Source organism: Dreissena polymorpha, chromosome 11 (genome assembly GCF_020536995.1).
Source record: "Dreissena polymorpha isolate Duluth1 chromosome 11, UMN_Dpol_1.0, whole genome shotgun sequence".
In the NCBI taxonomy this organism is placed as follows: Eukaryota; Metazoa; Mollusca; class Bivalvia; order Myida; family Dreissenidae; genus Dreissena; species Dreissena polymorpha.
Genome location: NC_068365.1, coordinates 29,995,621 through 30,003,673, shown reverse-complemented (window position 1 = coordinate 30,003,673; position 8,053 = coordinate 29,995,621). Strand labels below are relative to the sequence as shown.

General features: G+C 33.1%; 1 long non-coding RNA gene across 1 annotated transcript; it reads right to left on the bottom strand.

Moving 5' to 3' along the window:
• Positions 1-2,594: 2,594 nt before the first annotated feature.
• LOC127851874 (uncharacterized) lies at positions 2,595-7,697 on the bottom strand. Its single transcript, XR_008036002.1, has 4 exons — positions 7,551-7,697; positions 6,792-6,847; positions 6,062-6,125; positions 2,595-5,502 (listed from the first exon to the last, which is right to left on the bottom strand). It is a non-coding gene; the product is annotated as an uncharacterized LOC127851874 (long non-coding RNA).
• Between the last annotated feature and the right edge of the window lie 356 nt (positions 7,698-8,053).

Sequence of the window (8,053 nt, the reverse complement as noted above, 5' to 3'; positions counted from 1 at the left end):
GACGCTATGAACCAAGTGTAGTTTTAATACCGCATGCATCAATGCAGTCTCCTGTGTAATATCGGCTTCAAAGAATGTTATTAATGATAAGGTTAATGACTCTTCAATTGCATTATGAAATCTACACAAATCAAATATTAGAAAATATTAGATAATGGAGATGCACGCAAGCATTCACGAGGTGATTTATTTCAACCCATAATCTTATCAAACCTTTTTTGCCGCATGTCTTCATATGAATAGAGGAAAACGTCTCTTGCTGTGTTGCAACTGCTACTGATAATGAATTTTGATATAAAATACATAACTTAGTGAGCTATCAATCGGTAAAGTGTTTGCATTTATAAAGAGTTTTTTAAGAGGAGAAAAAATGAATTTCAAAACAAAGTCGTGGCGGCGAATCTTTAATGACACCGGCGTTAAGAATTGCATACAACACATTAACGCTCCACGGATATTAATACAATCTTGATGTTTTCGGGCTAAAACAGACACATTGAAACAAAATGTATCCAAACGTTAACTTAAACATAACATGACCCATGCATGAACTAAAACAATTAAGCACATTTTGCCATACCAAGCAGTAGATTAATATTCGAAGATTTTGGAGATTTTGTTTGAAAGGAAATTCTATTTTAACCATTTTGCCATCCAAGTTAGCAATCCGTCCGTTACTAATACGAAAACAATCTCAGGATACTTCGTAATCCGTTATCTATCATCAAGGAGAAGGCAGCTATTAAAAAACAATGTTTACCCATTATCCGGATGTGACCACCGAGATAAAAAAAAGATTCAAGACAATAAGCCATACAGGAGATGGTTTGATCAATGTCCCGTCTATTACAGTGTTTTAAGCGATACGTGGTACCAATTACCGGTGTTGTATATTTATTTGCATTCTAGGAAGAGCAGACTTAAAAACGGACATATAAACAAAAAAATAAATGAATTAGATTATCAAATACTGTTACTTACATTTACCTGCATGGGTCAATGCATGTTCGTCAACACGTACATACAAATTGGTTTTAGTGTGTGTGTTTATTTGTGCAAATATTTATGTTGCACAATTGTATGATCTAGCCTTTTCTTGCAGAAGCCATTTGCTAGACTTTATTTAATCAATACCCGATGCTTATCTGCATCTCTATGGTAGAAATCGTTGCGGAAACTGCAAACAATCAATGGCGAATAAAACAAAAAACAAAAGAGTACAACCAAATTACCGTCGGTATTGGGGAAACTCACACGCATTGAATACCCGAATACCGAGGCAATTACTCAATAGTCAAGCTTTAACATCTCCTCAATATTTCCAAAACCATGCGAATGGATCATAAAATAGTATTTTGGAATTGCGCAACACTTGGATGCTTTTCGACGGATAGTAATTTCTTGATCGTTATACCATGAGGTAGCATAAAAAGCACGTGGCTTTCTAACCTTCTTCATACTTAATTATTTATGTAATACAAGTTTATGATTTATCGTATTCAATTTTAAGATCGCCCTCAATTTGTATAAACGCGATACGAAGAACGCGGCTATAACATCAAATTTATTGTTCAAAGTTATAGATTATTCTCCATCGTTTAACTTAGTTTTCAATTAAGATATCGTTTTTAGAGAGATTTTTTTGAAAACATACGAGCTCTACATCAGATTGTGATCATAATTGCAGATTAATGCCCAATACAGATGCTATATTGAAGTGGCATTGAGTGTCATTGGTGATATACGTATTTGTGTTGATTTCGAGTGTGCCAATATTTTTTTGGATTATTGAGAGATATTTTCGAGCAACACCATCTAAATTGTGAAGCGATCATCGCGTCTGTTCGTGCAAAAAAATCCTAAATTTCTCTGAGAATTGGTATATTTAACTAGACGATTTTTTCACAAAGGAGAGGCCTTTTTATTTACTAATGCGAAGTTTTTCGTCGAGTGCGACCAAACAAGTATTTAGAAATGTGTGTGTGTAGAATGAAATGAGTGAAACATTATGACGGGAATAAAAATATTAGTTAGAATGTCGGTACTTCGTCAAACAAACTGTGTGTTGAATCGGTATCACACAACTGGTAGATTGCAAAATATGTTTTTTGCTTGCGACAAATACCAACTACACATGGTCTTACTCTATATAAACTATATTTCACTGTAATGTATGCCTTTTTAAGTTGGTTTTGTAAATTTCAGTACATTATTATCACCCATTGCTCCCACATATCCTGCAGTTTTTGACTTATTTTACCCATTTTTGGGGCCATTATTCGAATAATCGATGAAAACATCAACATTCACCTTGCGATTGTATCTTAATATGATCAATAACCACTCTTAAATCTATCATTTAGCAAAGGCATGGCGTGTGTCTGTGTTAATGCATTACCTGCGTGATCGGTTTTGAAAAGTATTTATTGATGCACAATTTGGCGGAAGGTCGTATTTGAGTTTACATTATGACGATAAGTTTTGTGCCACATTATTGCAATAAAAATGAAAGCATAAATTGAGACAAGACAATTTATCGACTCCTTAACGATGAGTAATGGGCTGCTGTTTTAGTAAGTGTAACAATACAAACGATCAATTGGCAGATTATATTCATACGAATATGTGGAAGTGCACAGAGTTACCGGATCTATCATGGCAGAGAAGCAAGAGTCATGAACTATGTACTAATCAGTTTGCCGACAAGGGAAAATAGCAAAATACAAACAATCTTCAATATGTTATAATGGACGTAATTGACCATTATTTTACAAATGGTTTTGGTCTAAAAGAGCTTTCATATTACTTTGCGATATTATCTGTCCAATACAATATTTCGTCTTAAGTAAACACTGACATTAAGTAATAGACAGCCAACGCTTATAAGCATACGATATGCCCTATGAATATACATACATTTGTATGTTCTTCCGGTGACATGACACGTGAAACACTAGCATCATTGTTAAATGTTCTACTTGGGTCTTTTTCTTTGACACATATGATGTGGTCTTATAGATGTGCTTTCGCTTCCGGTGTTGTCAGACGCGAACGTTTGTCTCAGTGCAAAATAATATAGTTTTAAAGTGATTTATATGTGTGGATTATCAGATATATCTGGATATATCAAAATAACAAGTGAGTCTCAACGTGAATTAAATGAATTGTGCTAATAACATATAACTTGTTTCTTTTCTTTGTGTTGGACGATATAAGGTTGATTATTCAGGATGTTATCTCGCGCCAAATATACGGATTAACGGATTGACAACTGCTCACTATCTCTTGTCCGCCGGATCGTCACGCATGAATGCAACGCATGTTTATACTACTGCTGCAAAATTTGATAAACGCCAACCGTTACTGTTAGATGAAAGCTGTGATCAATTAATTACGTACACATGGGAGGAAATAAAAAGCGCGAAAAATCACAGAAACGAAAGAAAAGTAGTACTACGGACCAGAATGAAAAAGGATTAAAGCAGCAGCGCCAAGGCTCCAATACAAAAGATGTCACTGTAAGTGATATTCTATCACAAACACACTCTGTTCTGTACCCATCAGAAAGTGATAATAACCTGCCTGTATTCGATTCAGAAGTAGCGTCTCACACATTAAATACAATGGCCGAATCTTCTCCCGACAATGAACATTTTGAAAAATACGTACGAGAACAATTAAATTTTCTTAGGATATCGGTTTAAAACATTCTTGAAAAACAAAACATTATCACAAAGCGCCTTGTAGTCCAGTCATCCTATGAAAAAAAAGCACCTAACCATCAACTAATTGCAACAGAAACGGTTTCACGTGTAAAATCATCTATGACGTATAACAGATGACAGAAAAAAAGTCTAGCGAAATATTTCCAGGGCAAACCTGTTAAAACTTCATTTTATTTATGCCCCTCGCGGACGCTTTTTTAAATAAAGTATATTTTCCATTTTCTATTCAAACAACACATTTCGGGCAAACCACCCGACAAAAACAGTATTCAGTAATACATCAGTTATGAAAACAGTATTATTTTTCTATTTTCTAAGTGTATCATGAAGTTTCTTAGCATATTTACTCATGTAAATAGTGCATTTACAGGGGTAAACTTACCCCACCCACCCATTAAATACATGTTACTATTAAATCACGCCAATATATTACGGTATGTTGAAATAAAATTAAACTAAGATTGGTTGCATTGTCATTAGCTTAAAATAACGCATAACTTAAGTATTATAATGTTAACACTTAAAATCAAAACACTTCTATTATACCATATTTTACATTCTAGTATAATACACAGATAACCTGTACGTCTCAAAACTGCTCAAAACTGCATGCACATATAATGATTTTTCTTCTCCAGGTGGAGCTTATATCATATCTATAAGCTTAACCTCTTCTTTCATTTGTACTGCTAAGCCAATCTGTAGAGGAGGAATCAAAACCTTTGGTCTTACTGCTTGGATAATGGCCTGTCCAATAGAGGCAATCTTAACATCTGCTTTTTTATCGCTGAAAATTTCTCTAAGAAATGTTTTTAGACTATCCGGAATGTAGTCAATATTTTCCTGTGTAGACATAAGATCAGCAGAGTCAGGGTAAGACAATTTTGTTGCTTTAATATCCTTTATAGCAGTTAGCAATAGTTGTGCTGCTGTTTTTATTATTTCAATTTTATAAGCATCATAATCGCTACTATACTTTTGGTAAAATGAATGAAGAATTGATGATGCAGTGTTTCTAAATGTGATTACATTCTTCTTTCCATTTAATTCTGTGATGACAATAGAGGACCCAAAATGCTCTAGTAATCTCTTCTTCATATGAGTTGATGTATAGGAGAGTTCTCCACATAGTTCTACCATTTTGTCAACACGGTCTTTTAGTGTTATTTGTTCGTCATCATTTTCAATCAGGAACTTTGCTATTTCCTGGAAAGCAAATTCCTGTGCCATGTTCACTGGTCTTCCACACTTCTTTCCTTTTTAATTGCCTGACTGTGGTATACTTTTACCTGTCCTAAAATTTACGCTGCATGACTGATGGTATATAGCAACAGCAGCCGCTAAGTCATGTATTGTTTCCAATCTGCTGTTAATATATGAACCCTATTTGTCATCCCTATCGATACATATTTGTTCTATGTTCTTTTTAAATTCAACTGTTCTAACAGGGTATACATTATAGCCTCGTTTTCTTCCAACAAATTTGGCACGTTGAGCACAAAATAGACAATTTGTACTGAAGTTAAATCGTTAAGTGTTAGATCGTAATGGTGGAGATAATACAGTCTGTGTTGGCTTTTATTTAAGGATAGCTTGATTCGAATTGGGTTACAATAATCTTTCCGACAATGTACGTATAAACGGTCTGTCCGGGTAGGGATTTAATCTTGTCCAAGCGATTTTTGCTGGCAGCATTTATGCTATCACTCCCTTCTGGCGTACCTAAACATGATCTTGGTCATCTGCAAGTGATTGACATCATATCAGGCAGGTATTGCTGAAAGAATATATGAATACATGCTGTTTCAACCATTAGGCAGAACAATCTTTTGTGACATTCCCAATTGTGACAAAAGGAGCATTTGCTTATAACAAGCAATTTCTTGATTTGACACAATGGATTTTAAAGCCGTCTGCTGCAGATGCATTAAAAAGCGTTTAATAGAATGAAGGGTTTATATTTTTATACATATTGTGTATTTCAGAATGCAAGTAAATGCATTGTTGAACTTTATGTTTATAAAAAGCTATTTTTAAGAAACAACAATTATCGATATTCACGCAATATTGTGTTTATTTTTTTTTCAGAAATAACAATAGTTGATATTCACGCAATGTTATTTTTGTACTATGTACAAATGTTCACTGTTCCAGTATGAATCCTGTAGTAAATTTTGTTGTGCACTCATTAATAGTTTGACTGTACTGTGGGGTTGATTTATTAATATGTTTGTCATTGATGCTTTTTAAAAATGAATTATTTAATTGTGCCTTCAACTGCAAGCTGTAAATGTTGAGTATTTACTAGCGTTGCGTGTAGAATAAATGGCTATTACCTTTCCGATGCAGCTGCAGCAGGTTTAGTGCTGATCAGATTGTTTGGCAGTTCCATATTAGCATCTGTAATAGATGAAACAAATTAAAGTCCCTATAACGCTCAAAATCAACCAAAATTTCGTAAAGTCTTTCTTAAAATAAAATTAACACCTAAACAATCTGTGTTCCTTATAGCAATAGCCACGATTTCAACGCCAGATGTGGTATGATAACATACATTTTTGTAGATACAAGATGCTCGTTTTTTTTTATTTGTGACACAATAAACTCCATTTTAATATATATTCATAATACACACGAACACCATGTTAGTGTTCATGTGTCGTATGAATAGATATCGTTGAATTTAAAATGGAAAAAACAACGAGCATTTTGTATCTACAAACATCTATTTTACCAGACCAAATCTGGCGTTGAATTATCGGCAATTGCCATAAGGAGCACTGGCGTTTAATTGGTTAAGTTTATTTTACGAAATATTGTACGAAATTTTCGTTGATTTTAAGTAGTAATGTTACTTTACATATATTTAGAAAATAGAGGAAACAGAAATGGAAAAATTAAACTTAAGTTTGATCAAAGCTGTACTTATTTTCCTTCACATGGTATGGCAGATTTTTTTTAACACACTATCTTTTGTTTATATAAATTTACATTATCCTGTAGCATTTTGTCATGGCATATGAATCATAAATAAAAACACTTTTAAATAAATATATATATTTATACCTTTTTTCGAAATTCTAAACCCACACCTTTGACATCGTTGATTGTTGATCTAACATCTGTAATAAATCAAACACATGTATTCAAGAAAATAACAGTTTGATATGTGTGTAAGAGAACAACTTATTTATTATAAACAGCTTTTGATTTTCTGTTGTAATAATACTGAATGAAAGATTTATAGCTTAACTCAATATTTCGGATTATATTTTTTATAGTTCTGAATTGTACATTTAAGACCATAACTTATTATTTCCATTTTATATATGATAATTATTCATCATGAAATCATTAAAATGATTCAAATATGTGGATAATTGAAAGCTTTTTTTAACATTAGGTAAGAACATTCTCAACAGTTTCAATCAGTAGAATATCTTAAGAAGTTATAGGGAAAAAGAAGTAATACGAAAACGTTATGGTACAAATGGCGAAAACAAAAACGTTAAGGTACAAATGGCCTTCCGTAGTTAAAAAAAATATGAAAATCTCGATCTTTTCTCTCTTATTTTTCATATTTGTTTGTGTGTTTCAAGCATTCCTTAGATGCATACATATGTATATTTGTGTACAATGTGTGTTTGACTTTATTGCATATTTTGAAGAAAACTATAAGTCCCTGCATCATCCACGAAAACTAATTACAAAGTGGTACGTAGTCTATTACGTAGGCAACCTTCTATGACTGACGCATTTTTTAGGAGAAAAACATTAATTTCCAAGATGAAAAGAATAATATTCAACAAAGACATCTTAACTTACCTCCAAAAATGACTTAAATCTAGGATCTTTCATCAAAAGCAGACGATCACATCATATCGCGCGAACGCCTGTATACCGTGCATCTGATCATTTTATCTTCTACGGTGGTAATTTAGTGCCGTGAAAATCTGTCAAATTAAAAGTCATTTTTCGGTTGTTTGCTCTGGCTAGACTTTGCTAGACTTTTGATATGTTGAAGAGGTGATATTTATCTACAATATTATCGAAAAATTATTTCTGTTGCAATTAGTTGTGGGTACAATTACAGATTGACTGGACTATTGGTGAATATAAGGTCAGAATGGAGCGCAATGAAAACATGTGTAAAAGCAAATCTTTAGATTTTGCCCACAATGAAATTACTGACATTAAGACTAAAAGTACAAAAATGAGTGCACAATGTGAATCCCTACAAAAATTATTGAATGATGCAAATAAAATAATCGATGACCTTCAACGACGACAATAAGACTTCGAGCGCCAGGCCATTAAAAACAATCTTA